We start from the raw sequence: 11,591 nt of genomic DNA, 5'->3' as shown, positions 1-11,591 counted from the left end.
CTGCACTGTGCAGAGCAGGATACTTTGTGAAAACCTCTTACCAGATGGAGCGCACAATCCTTGCTACTTTTCTTCCATCTGTTCCTCATTGACAGGACATTTTTCTGTCCTGTAAGGATCAGCTTGGTAACAGCCTTGATGCTAGATTTCCTCTTCTGGGAGGTTCAGTTATTAGTCCTGAGCTTTCCTTGATCCCTTCCCTATTTTAGCAATACAAGAGGATATGGGCAAAAGCGAGGCCTGTTGAAACCCATCAGAAAGATTGACTGGCACCCTGGGTAAGGATGACGGACCCCAGGATCCACATTTTCCAACATGGTAATTATCCTTAAAAATGAACACTGCAGGACAGCTAATCCAAAAACATTCAGCATAGCTTGTGCAAACTTCAGTGGTTTCTCCTGTTGTAGCATTTCTTTGTATTGTGTTTTCAATGAAGGTACCTTCACTTTGGATTTAACAGTGTAGTCTCAAAGCCAGGTATTGTTCACCTTGATAGCTATTTGGCTGGTTCATTTTGAGAGATGGTTTTAAGATCCTTGAGTGAAATATTCTGAGTTAAAAGGATAGTACTGCAGTTTTCTTCTATGAATCAGAAATATTTCTTTCATGTCTTGCATGATGGTGTCAAGACAACACTATCCTAATTGCACCTATACTGTTCACCGCAGGATGTTGGAGCACACAATGTTGTGGAGAACCACAGTGTTTTGGATCAACTTTTGTTATGGAAATATTTCCAAACGTGAGTAGCCTTTTTTTTTAATTTTAATTATTATTAAAATTATTTAAAATCTGTAGGTAAATATTTATTTCTGGCTAGAAATTACTTGACACTTAAGATCTAGAGCAAGAGGCTTTTTTTTGTTCATATGACTCTCAGAATACACAGGCTTTGTGCTAACCTTTTGACCAAAAATGGCACTTATGCAGAAGAAGGGCTAAGGTTTCATAAGTGTTAAAGTCAGGAAATAAAAGGCAAGGACTCTCTGCACCTATTATGCTTCAGAAATATATGACATTTTCTATTATTCTGTAGGGCAATCGCTTTATACCTTCATATACAGCGTGACCAATTTTATAGTAACTTTTCATTCATCAATTTGGCACTTTTACAGTCTCAGCTAACATTGCACTTAACATGTTTTTTTTAAATATTTGATTTCCTTGACTAAATCTATAAAACAAAGACAAGAGAGATTAAAATAACAAGAAGTACATTAACCTAAATTAAGTTCAAAGTTTATGCTGGCTTCTGCTGTATAGTTTTAGCAGAGAAGCAAGAAGTTTGTTGGTGAATGGAGTAACAGAAATATTTGTGAAAGGGTCATGTCAGAACAGGACAGGCTCAGAAGGACTTGGCATGGCAGCAGTGTTGGTGGCAGCTTCTTCAGACCTTCTCCTTCTTGGAGGTGTGTAATCCTGTTGTTCAGAGTCTTTTTGTAATAATACTTAAGGTTCCTGTCAATACGAATCTTCCTTAGTAATTCTAAGCAGACTCTCCAAATGGTGGGACAAAACAATTCTTATTGCTATGAATCTGGTTTGAGAACTTTGATAACTGAAGTAAGTAACAAAACCAGCAAAATACCTGTGGTGAGATTCAGTTCATGGCAGCAATAATTTTTGTTTCAGTGTTGTCATTTCTGCATTGGTCACAACATTGGCCAGGAAACAGGGGAAGAAGAACCAACTTTTTATGAAGTTTTTGCCAACTCCACTCCAGGGCAATGGCAATTCTTCCCATTTCAGGAGGAACACCCTTTTCCAGATGACTCCTAATATTCTTCTTTCTTCAACTCAGGTAAGTAGAAAGCTCTTTTGTGGCAATAAAGGCTCAGTAGTAACACTAGAATTGCTTTTCACCTATGTATAAAAGCCATCTGAAGATGTCAATTGTCAGAAATTTGTGCTAAGTTGTAAAGCCCAGACTCAAATGTTAGGAAATGTCTTATTCATAGCCGCCAACAGAACCTCAATTCAGCTCCTTTCTGTGTTAAGATACAGTCTTTAATTGCATAATCACATACTATTTTTTCCAAAGGACCTCTGTCTCACTCAGGGCACAGGACCTACAAGAGGGCTGAGTAAAGGTTATGCAGGCACGCATAAATCTGCCACTTCCTAATTTAGCTGTCCTTGACTTTGCAATCTAAATAATTTTCCTTTCAGGGAGATACATTTTTTTTTTTTTTTTAAATCATGGTAGAACAGCATTCCATAAATCGTTTTTTTGGTGGGACTTTGGACAACAGCTTACGAAGGCTCCAGAAGGAGACATAGTTAAGAAATCCAGTAAACACAGCCTCCATGCGTTTTAAACATGCATAGACTAACACTTCATTTGCTCTCAGTTTGGAGTGTCACATGGTGTTTCAAGTGCTAAAAGATTTACTATGGTTTACGGCTCAAATTTTTCTAACTCAATTTGTCGTTTAGCACCAAACTCCCCTGTCCTGCAGCACACTCAAAGGCTAAAGGGCATCAAAGCATTCTCCTGCTTAACTGCCCATGGATTGGAATAGCTCTTGTGACCTTTCTATTGCTCTTGGGATCTTTTATGAAATTAATTATTAAAACGCAAAGCCCCAGGTCTATCTGTGACGTAATGCTTGAGGTTTTCAGTGCAAAAGTAGATTCCTTCACTCACAACAATTTTTATACATTAAACGGTTTCTGCTTGAAAAGAGAGGTCCGTTAGTATAATTTTGCTTTTTTAATCAACCTTATTACCATTTTGCTCCTCTGCAAAGCACTATTAACTGGGTGCATTTCCATTAAATTTCAAAGTACATCTTAGTCTTTATGACTGGATGTTACTTTTAAAACACACAAGTTCTAGCAGGTATGACCTCGAGTGCAAACACAACTTTATTTGCTAAGAATAAGCTATCTAGCTATGTAGCTTTGATTACAGTTCCATAATTAAAGCGCTCGGACACTACTACAGTGAACAGAATGAATCTGGAGGTATAGTGTGTGGGAAACAGAAATACAGATAAGAAGAATGAAGTTTGAGGAATAGGTTGTCGTATCCAATTCTGCTAACCTCAGAAGTGGCAGAACATCTGCCCTACTTGTTTTGAGTCAGTCTTCAGACAGGTAAGTAAGGAAGATGTGATCACAGTGAAAGTATTGGAAAGAAGAACAAGAAGGTTGAACAGGGAGGATTTTGGAAAATACCCAACCTTAACTTGGATTGAATGTTACATAAAACTTAACAGTTACCAGAAAGAGTCCTTTAGTCAAAGAGACTTGCATTTAATATGTGACCAAGCCAATGGGTTTGTAATTTGTAAAAAGAATTTGCACACAACTGCGTATTAGTCCAGTGGAACAATAATTATTGAGTGACAGATGCATTTTAAGGCCTTTTAGTGGCTGTTCCACAACTGATCCTACAAATAGAGATCTATTACAATCCAGGTTTTCATGCCTTCAGCAAATGCTGGTTTTGAGTAAGAATTCAGCTGTGGAACACTGAAAACCTTCAATACAGATACGTGTCTGGGCTGTATAATAGATGAGCAATCTGAGGCAATGCTGAAAGAATCTTTCATTTTTCTTTCCAATTTCTCCCCATCTGGGTTTACTAGATTACCCAACAAACATGAACTAATATTCTAGTCTGCAGAGACTTCTCCTCATGTTTGGAGAAACTAGGGATTTCATAACAGTTTTATGAGAGGAGTTTAGAGTTGCTTTTTGGAAATGTGTTTTTAAATAGAGGATGTGTTTTATCTTTCTTTAGAACATATTTTCTTGATTTAACTGGCAGGGGTTTGTATTTTTAGAATAATTTAAGCAGTATAGATCCAGGGCCCAAATTGTGTTGACCTTAAATATAATCCCGGTGAAGGGAATGTTGAAATAGCGATGAGAAGTTCAGTTTTGTGTTGAAGACCAGGGTCAGTGAGAAATATTTCAGCTGTTATGCTATTCTGTTTTAGAAGGCAAATGAAAGGCTTCTGTGCATCATATTGGCGTGATGTGACTGAATGAGTGCAGATGCAACATGATCTGAAGTCTGCTAAACTTGTATTTGGAGGGTGTGAATATATAAGAGAGACTGTTCCTGGGAGAAGCCAACCACTGGTTCTGGAAAGATCCCAGAAAATCACAGTGAAGTTATGCAACTAATCTTTATTGCTAGGATGTGGTACAAAATAAGATGATTTATCATTTTATTCAGAGTTTCTGAGCACGACAGACGTTAGTGGTTATCACCAGTGTCAGGCCAGGAACGGGGCCCAGAAGCTGCCTAGAGGCTCAGACAAAAGTGTTACGTGTGTACAATTTGTGGCCAATTGTGGCAGGACCACTTTAGATTATGTTGAATATTTGAATTTTTCTGTTAGGCTGCTCCTTATGCAGTAGACATAACAGAGCAGCAGATGACCAAACTCAGGACTAAGAGGGAAGAATGACTAAGAGGGTATCTGATAATATCTAAGACATTATGCTCCTGCAGGACTGGAGATAGTTTCAGGAAAACTGTATTCGCAGGGAGAGCAGAATCTCAAACCTGTTTTTCTATTAATTCATTTGAGCAAACAGTGAGGAGGTGGCAGCTAACCAGTTGCCTGTTTTCACTCCTGCTTTGAGATGGCCATTTATTTTCTCATTCATTGCATGAGGAGCTTAGGCTGTCACCCCAATGTACTCTGTGGCCAACAGAGGGGCACCTAAAAGATTAGGAATTATGGCCCCACAGCTGTAGCCTCCTCAGCCCATTAATGGATGTTGCCCTTAGTGTAGGAATTCTTGAGAGTATAAACATATTGTTGTCTCTCAGAGAATTGTATAATTCTATAATATCTGGACAGCTCTTGTAGTTACTACTGGTCAGAGCCTAAACAAAAGTTCCAGCTCACAGGACTTTAAAGGCAAAATACCGTAGGTAGATCTACACCATACAGCTATGCTCAAGCATGGCTCTGTGCTTAGCCTCACTCAGCTTAAGCATTTGGTGTAAAAAATCTGTAGCACAACCATTTTTTTAACTGGGTGGAGAAGGAAGGGAAGTCAGAGTGTTCCTCGTCTGAAGTCTGCTATTTGAAATTATTTCTAGTATTTGGAAAATAATTTGACTAATATTTAGATAGTATTAGTTGTCCATTTCCATCGACTATTGAAAAGGACTCAGCACAAATAATGGTTTATTTTTCAAGCTGTTCTACTGCTTGAAATAAAAATGGATGTAGAGAAATGCTGACATTTTTTAAAGAGATCTAAAAACAATGGAGTCCTCCTGAAAAAAAATAAAAATCTATGGAATTTATTCAGTTCCTTTAGAGATCCAGCCTCCGCCTTCAGAGCTTTCTCAACAGTCTATATTTTTCCCAGTCACTAGCAAAACAAGGGTAAAGGCTTTCCCAAGGGAAATCTGCTTAAGCCTGTTGCAACGTCTGTGAGGAGTATGGGTGCTGGTGGAGAGTGATACAGGGAGGAACTGTGCTGTCAACAACAGGAAGCTGGTGAAAAACGAGCGGTGCCCCTGGGGAGGTGAATGCAGAGCAGATGGCTCTAATTGTGAGTCACACTGTGACAACTGACAAGAGAAATTCTGCACTCTTGACACTTTAAAGATACCAAAAATACCAGAGAGCACATTCCATGGCTTCTTGAAAACTTCCATATCGAGGTAGCTGGGGGGGGGAGAGCTCCAACTCCTCCTGTTTCCATCACTAAACAGCCCATAAAATTTGCTGTTGATAAGCTTCCAAGCAGCCAAGCATTCTAATACTTAGATAAGTCACTAATGTTAATAAAACCACTGAAGAAACAAGAAGAAAGAGGTACGAAGGGGATTCATGTGCAGGGCAGCACCAGTTGCTTTAGATACTGATCCTTTCAATTAAGGGCAGTTCTGGATAAGAAAGGGGAAAGTAACATCCTTGTTTATATGCACTGATAGATTTTGAAATATCTTTCTCTCTCTTTCCTTTTTTCCCCCCCATCCGGACTGACCGCAAGCATTTTCTTGATGTATTTCAATTATTGCCCGGATACAGGGTTGCAGATTTATATTGTGCTTCTTTAGTGGAGTTACAAAAAGTCAAGACCAGAAACCTTTCATAGTTCGTTGCCAATTTTTTATTTTAGGCTGAATGCCTGGCTTGGGTAGGTCTGCAGATGTAAACAGAGCTACCCCAAAATAAGTTTTATTTGCTCGCTTGATGCAACTGCTTTAGTACCAGTAGTTTAGTACCATACTCAGGTAGTTTGTCCCTTGAGCATAACCTGGTTGTTTCACATGCACCCTAATAACATAAATCATCTCCTTTCCTTGGAACTCTGTGACCATTAATATCCGGCTAAGGCATTATTGTTATTCTTCTGGTACCATGCAAAAATTTTCCCTGGATATTTGCGAGGGAGGTGTCTGGGGGGAATTTCTTAGTGTTAGAAATATTTTTGGGAGTGTCTTATTGTGCTTGGATTCAGATATTTGATATTTTTGCATTCTCTGCTGCTTTTCAAATTGTTGTTATTTGTGAAAGTTACTAACAATGGAAGAGTGCATTGAGTCACTTGGGGAGGCAGCCACACTGCACAACTGTTCCTCCTACAGCTGTTAAGATGCTGCTTAAAGGTGCAATTTGAAAGTTGTTACTTGAATAAGTGCTTAAGCACTGAGGTGGTGAGCTTGCTTAGGAAGGTCACACAGTTGAGTGGTTCTAAGTTCAGTATTTCTGAGTTGGAGCTATCCGTATAATTTTCTTTTATTATTATTTTGCTTTATGTTATATCATTTAGCTGGACTCTGAATTTTTTTCTGAGGGGTAAGTCTGCTATATAGGGATATCTGAGATGAACTGAAGTAAGACACGTAGGGTACCAGCAGTAGTATAGCCTTAGTGAGATGCTCTGCTAAGGTTGGCTAATTTGCTCCATTAAGTGTTCCTGTAAATTGCTGTACCTGTGGTAGTCATGGTATTTTGCATTGCATCATCTGAAAATCCCACTAAATGGCCCTCCCCTCTGTACTGCTGTGTTACACTCCTCAGGTCACACCAATGGGTACTTCTTTTGACCAGTTTTCTTGGGTCACCAATGCAGCTTGAGATGAGAATAATTTAAAGCCTTGGGCATTTTAGAACAAGAATTCACCTTTGTAACTGCTGTCCCAGATTGGCATTTGACTTCTTTGCTAGCATTTTATATAAGGTCAGCTGTTATTGCCATTTTATGAGATTTTGTTACCTCTGTGAAAAGCCCAGGATTTACCACTAATTGGAATAAATCTACCAAAATACTTGTGTTGTCACGGTTTAGAATTTGTAAGTTGCATAACGCCCATGTACATTAGGCCACATTTTCTAAAATCATGAATGTTTTTTGTATCTAATTTACAAAGAGCTGTGCAGATGCACACATCCTAGGAGTCTCCTAAGACATGCAAAGCCCTGCCATCATTCTGTGGAACCACCACTGCCAGAGAAGCCTACTGTAGTGCAAAGCCGACATGCAGGACTCAGGAAGCGCCCTGCTTTCACGTGTGGTGTGAATTTCAAAGCTCGTCTCTTGTGGTGTTATTTTTTCCTACTGACGGTAGTGGAGGGGAAGAGGAGCAAGTACCATGTGATCTTTGGTTCTTGAATCCTTGGCAGGAATTTTGAGACCACAACGCTTCTCTCCTTTGAAATGCTTTCACTCGGAGAAGTTGTACGATGCGGTGGAATTTCTTTCTTCTTTATATCTGTGTTGGCTAAAGCAAGACAGAGGAGCTTGAAAAGGCTCGCCCTCCTCAAGGAACACTATCTGATTCGTAAGCATTCCTAGAGGTTAAGGCTGGTGACTATCAAGAAAGCAAATACTTCACGCAAGGGTAAGTCCTCTAATTGTGTTTGTGTTGAATAGCCGCCAGATCCCCATGTCAGGATGTCTGCAGTCACGGCTCTGATCTCACCATTCCTTCCTCGGCTGTTGCACAATTGTGTTGCATGTTTGTGGTAGGGGAGAAAGTTGGAGAGCTGGGCTATGAAACCGTCTTAGGGAAGGAAGCCATGTTTTATTTTAGTTGCTTGGTTTGGACAAAAGCCTGTAGGAGATTGAATAACATAAAAAAACCCATAATGTGGCCAATTCATGGAAACCAAACCTGGTCTTCTATACAGATATGCGAAATATGAGGTTTAACAGCCAGGGTGGAAAAGGAAATGTCAATGAAAATGTGTTCACTGGTATAGTAGAAATCCTAATGTACACATGTGATAACTTATTACTTGTTCTACCCAGATTCTAACCTGTAGTTGCAGGGTCTGTTTGGCTTAGGCTTGTAGATGCAATGAGGGAGCTTTTGGAAAACTGGTTGTGAATCTGATCTTCTGGTAGATTGCTTAAAGGATCTTTTGTGGCAGACAAGTGAGACAAAACAGTGACAAGAAACAGGCTGTGAAAGAAGAAAGAGATCCAAAGATACTGCAGGCCATCAGCTTAGCAGTGGAGAGAGAATATCCAAGGAAAGAGTATCCTAACTCCTTCCAGGCCCAGCAGAAGAGTTTCAGGGACTCTCAGCACATGTAAGAGTTGAAATCCACTCTGGTTACACAAACCCGAAAGAAGACAGCAGTTGTCTTAGCCACAGAAATGTTGGTTTAAAGTAATATCCTGATTAGACTCGGTACCATAAATCTTTCTTAGATGATAAAGTTGTGCATTAGTCCTGTTTGGTTAGAGTAAAGCAAATGTCACAGGAGTCTAAATTTACTACTGAAACATAGTAAGAGGTTGGGTTAATCTATGACCATCGTGTCATCTCACATAATAAAACCTGGAGAGCTGGTAGCAGTGCTCCAGGAGGACATCAGTTCCACTTCCTAAACCAGGAAGTGGAGAATTATCCAGAGCGATAAAGAGCTTGTACAAATAATACTGGGGAAATCAAAAGTTAGTCTGAATACTAGCTCACTCAGTCTAATCAGTGCGAATAGCTCCCTGCCAACTGCTCCATTACCTGAAACAGGGGTCAACTGATAAGCATCAGTCAGTCCTCTCATTATAAAAACGAAAAACCAACAAAAAACTAACAAACCCCTTCATCTCAGAATCTCAAATTCCATCATTCCCGATAAGCACTAACCAGTTCCTCATCTCTCATTTTCAGTTCATATCCTGAGCTACATAGATTTGCTGTTAGAGATAAGGATATGAAAAAGTAAAGTGATATTAATATGCATGTTGCAACGTGTCAGCCTCTCTCAGGCTGCTGTGCCTGACATCGTAAATAGAGGTGGTCAGTGAGGCTGCACAGGAACTTGGGATCTGGCCACGTGCCATTTGTTTAACAACATTAGCCCAGATGAGCATGTTCAGGGAAAACAGTACAAGTCATCTGAATGAAGAAACAGATGATTAATTAAAAGGGAGCAAGCAAGAAAGAACAAGAGCGAGAAGGACCCGCTGTATGTCTGGGGTCTGCTTCTGGAACTGGCAGAGAAAACCGGTCAGCTGAAGGTGGAAGAAGGGAAAGGGATCAGTAATCCCAAGATCTTGAAAAATGTCACCCAACTTGACATCAAACCACACAAGTTACCTTTGGGTTCTCACAGCATGCTCACCACTGTCACATATTTATCAAAGTTAAGAGATAGGACAATATTTTTCTGCCTTTCCCTTTATAGCATGTGTGAGATTTTGCTGTCCTAAATCACAGATTAACACCAATCAATAGTAGCATTAAACAGCAGTCAGTCAAAGGTGGTTCCTGAATCAGTTTTCTGGTGTTTGAGTCAGACATTTATCTTCAGTGACTTATACAGTATTTTTCTAAGTTTTTTGGGAAGGTACAGGAGTCAACTTTTTGCTTTTCATGGTAACTGAGAGAAAGAAGGGTTGAGTCAGCTGCCCTATAATGCAGAATTCTTCTACGGACTTTTTTCTTCATGTGTTTTAGACTTAGAAACAAACTAATCAAAAGCAAAATAGAACACAACCAGTATAAAATCCTGAAATGTGCTTTTAAAGATCACTGACACAACTATATTTAGTTTCTCTGTGAGTTACCACTCATTTTTCTTTTCAAGCACACACTCTTTTTCCACAATTTACTTTTAATTTCAAAGGGGGAAATAATGAGGTGAGGGGAGTTTGATGTTTCTTTTTCGTTCGAAATGCTTAGACAGTAATGAAATAAAATATTCCACGCATCCTTAAAAAGCCAGATACTTGTTCTTGAAGGAGAAATAATGCTTCCCCCCGAAAAAAAAAAAAAGGAAGAGAATGAAACAGAGAACAGGTGCAGTTAATGGGCTAGACTAAAGTATCACGGGAGATTTTCAAAGCAGCAGATGAATTTAGCTGCACCACTTCCAAGGAATACAAATGAATGTTGTTTACTTTGTTTTTCCGAAGTTTGAAATCATCCCCTTCACTATAGGCTGTGGGGGGAAGTCCACTTGAAATAATTGTAGACATTTGAAATTAACGTTACCACCACCTCATATGATGAGGATAAATACCACTCATACACTAATTTTCCACAGACAAACAGTATACTGGAGAATATTACCAAGCATTATCAGTCAGAAGGAGGGATAGCCTTGCTTTACATCTCCACTTTTTATTTCATTACTTTTGGTTTGAGTCAGGAGCAATGTCTGAGTGTTTGTCCCAGGCAGGCAACATTATCTCTTTTTTCCCTCTGGTCTAACGGAGCCTTTGCTCCTACCTACATTCCTTGTTTATCTAAAGCTGTGTTGGAGAATTATGAGTTCATAGAAATGTAACAGTATGTCTTGGTGCATGAAATCATTATGTTATTAACTAAAAAGTCTTTTAATCACACATACCCCTACTCCAAATATAGACATGCATTGGTACACATGCATTGATTATGTTGAAAAACAGCTTTCATAAATTTTTACATAAAAATTAGACAGTACGGTACAATTAAAAACTCATCTAGCTTATTAACGGATAACTCCTGCTCATCTCTGAGCCTAATTAACATGTTGGGCTCATCAAAACACACACCAAATTAATTTACTTGGATGATATCCATAGTCTTATTTGAAAGCCTTAGTTCTTTGTAAGGTCTACCATCTTGTGAGGTCACGGCAGAAAGACAGTGAAAACTGTTTATTGAAGTGATTGTGGCTTATTCTAATATCCATAATAAGGGACCTTTTTCCCCACGTGTTCTACCCTTAATAGACCATCATCTTACTTCATATTCAGTATTTAAATCTGTTTTGGAAATGTGCCTGTGCAGAATGCCTTGCAGAAATGTAAACTGCTTTTCTTGGACTGTTTTGTCCTTATTTTTTGATTTTCCATGAAATACATCACATGTATTCTTCCTGTACAGTGACCCACTGCATGTAAATTCAAATCAATAACCATGTTTTTTCTTTTGTTCCAATGACTCACTTTAGTTAGGAACAAACTCTGTTGTGCTAGTTGTTACTTCTAAGGTAGAAGTGCATTCCAACATAGTGATGGATTTTAATTTGAAATTATAGAAAACCAGAAGAATTGAAAATAACCCATAGGTGATTGAATGAGCTACATGTAGAATTATTCTCAGGTCTGGATTCATCTGTCTGTCTTTTCTACAGATCGTGTGTGTGTTTCTTTTTTTTTTTTTT

At 38.9% G+C, this 11,591-nt stretch overlaps 1 long non-coding RNA gene across 12 annotated transcripts in view; it reads left to right on the top strand.

The window, feature by feature from the left end:
- LOC106892605 overlaps nucleotides 1-11,591 on the top strand; it is a 227,871-nt gene that overhangs the window by 198,713 nt on the left and 17,567 nt on the right. For 7 of the 12 annotated variants that reach the window (XR_001412901.1, XR_001412900.1, XR_001412905.1 and 4 more), the window contains exons 10-12: nucleotides 672-745; nucleotides 1,636-1,804; nucleotides 7,614-7,831. This is a non-coding gene — a long non-coding RNA (uncharacterized LOC106892605). Of the gene's footprint in view, nucleotides 1-209; nucleotides 319-671; nucleotides 746-1,635; nucleotides 1,805-7,613; nucleotides 7,832-11,591 lie in introns of all 12 variants that reach the window. The other 5 variants (XR_001412907.1, XR_001412904.1, XR_001412902.1 and 2 more) reach the window with 2 other exon arrangements.

The sequence above is a fragment of the Calidris pugnax genome, unplaced genomic scaffold (assembly GCF_001431845.1).
Source record: "Calidris pugnax isolate Ruff unplaced genomic scaffold, ASM143184v1 scaffold42, whole genome shotgun sequence".
In the NCBI taxonomy this organism is placed as follows: Eukaryota; Metazoa; Chordata; class Aves; order Charadriiformes; family Scolopacidae; genus Calidris; species Calidris pugnax.
This window is presented reverse-complemented; position numbering and strand designations above follow the sequence as displayed.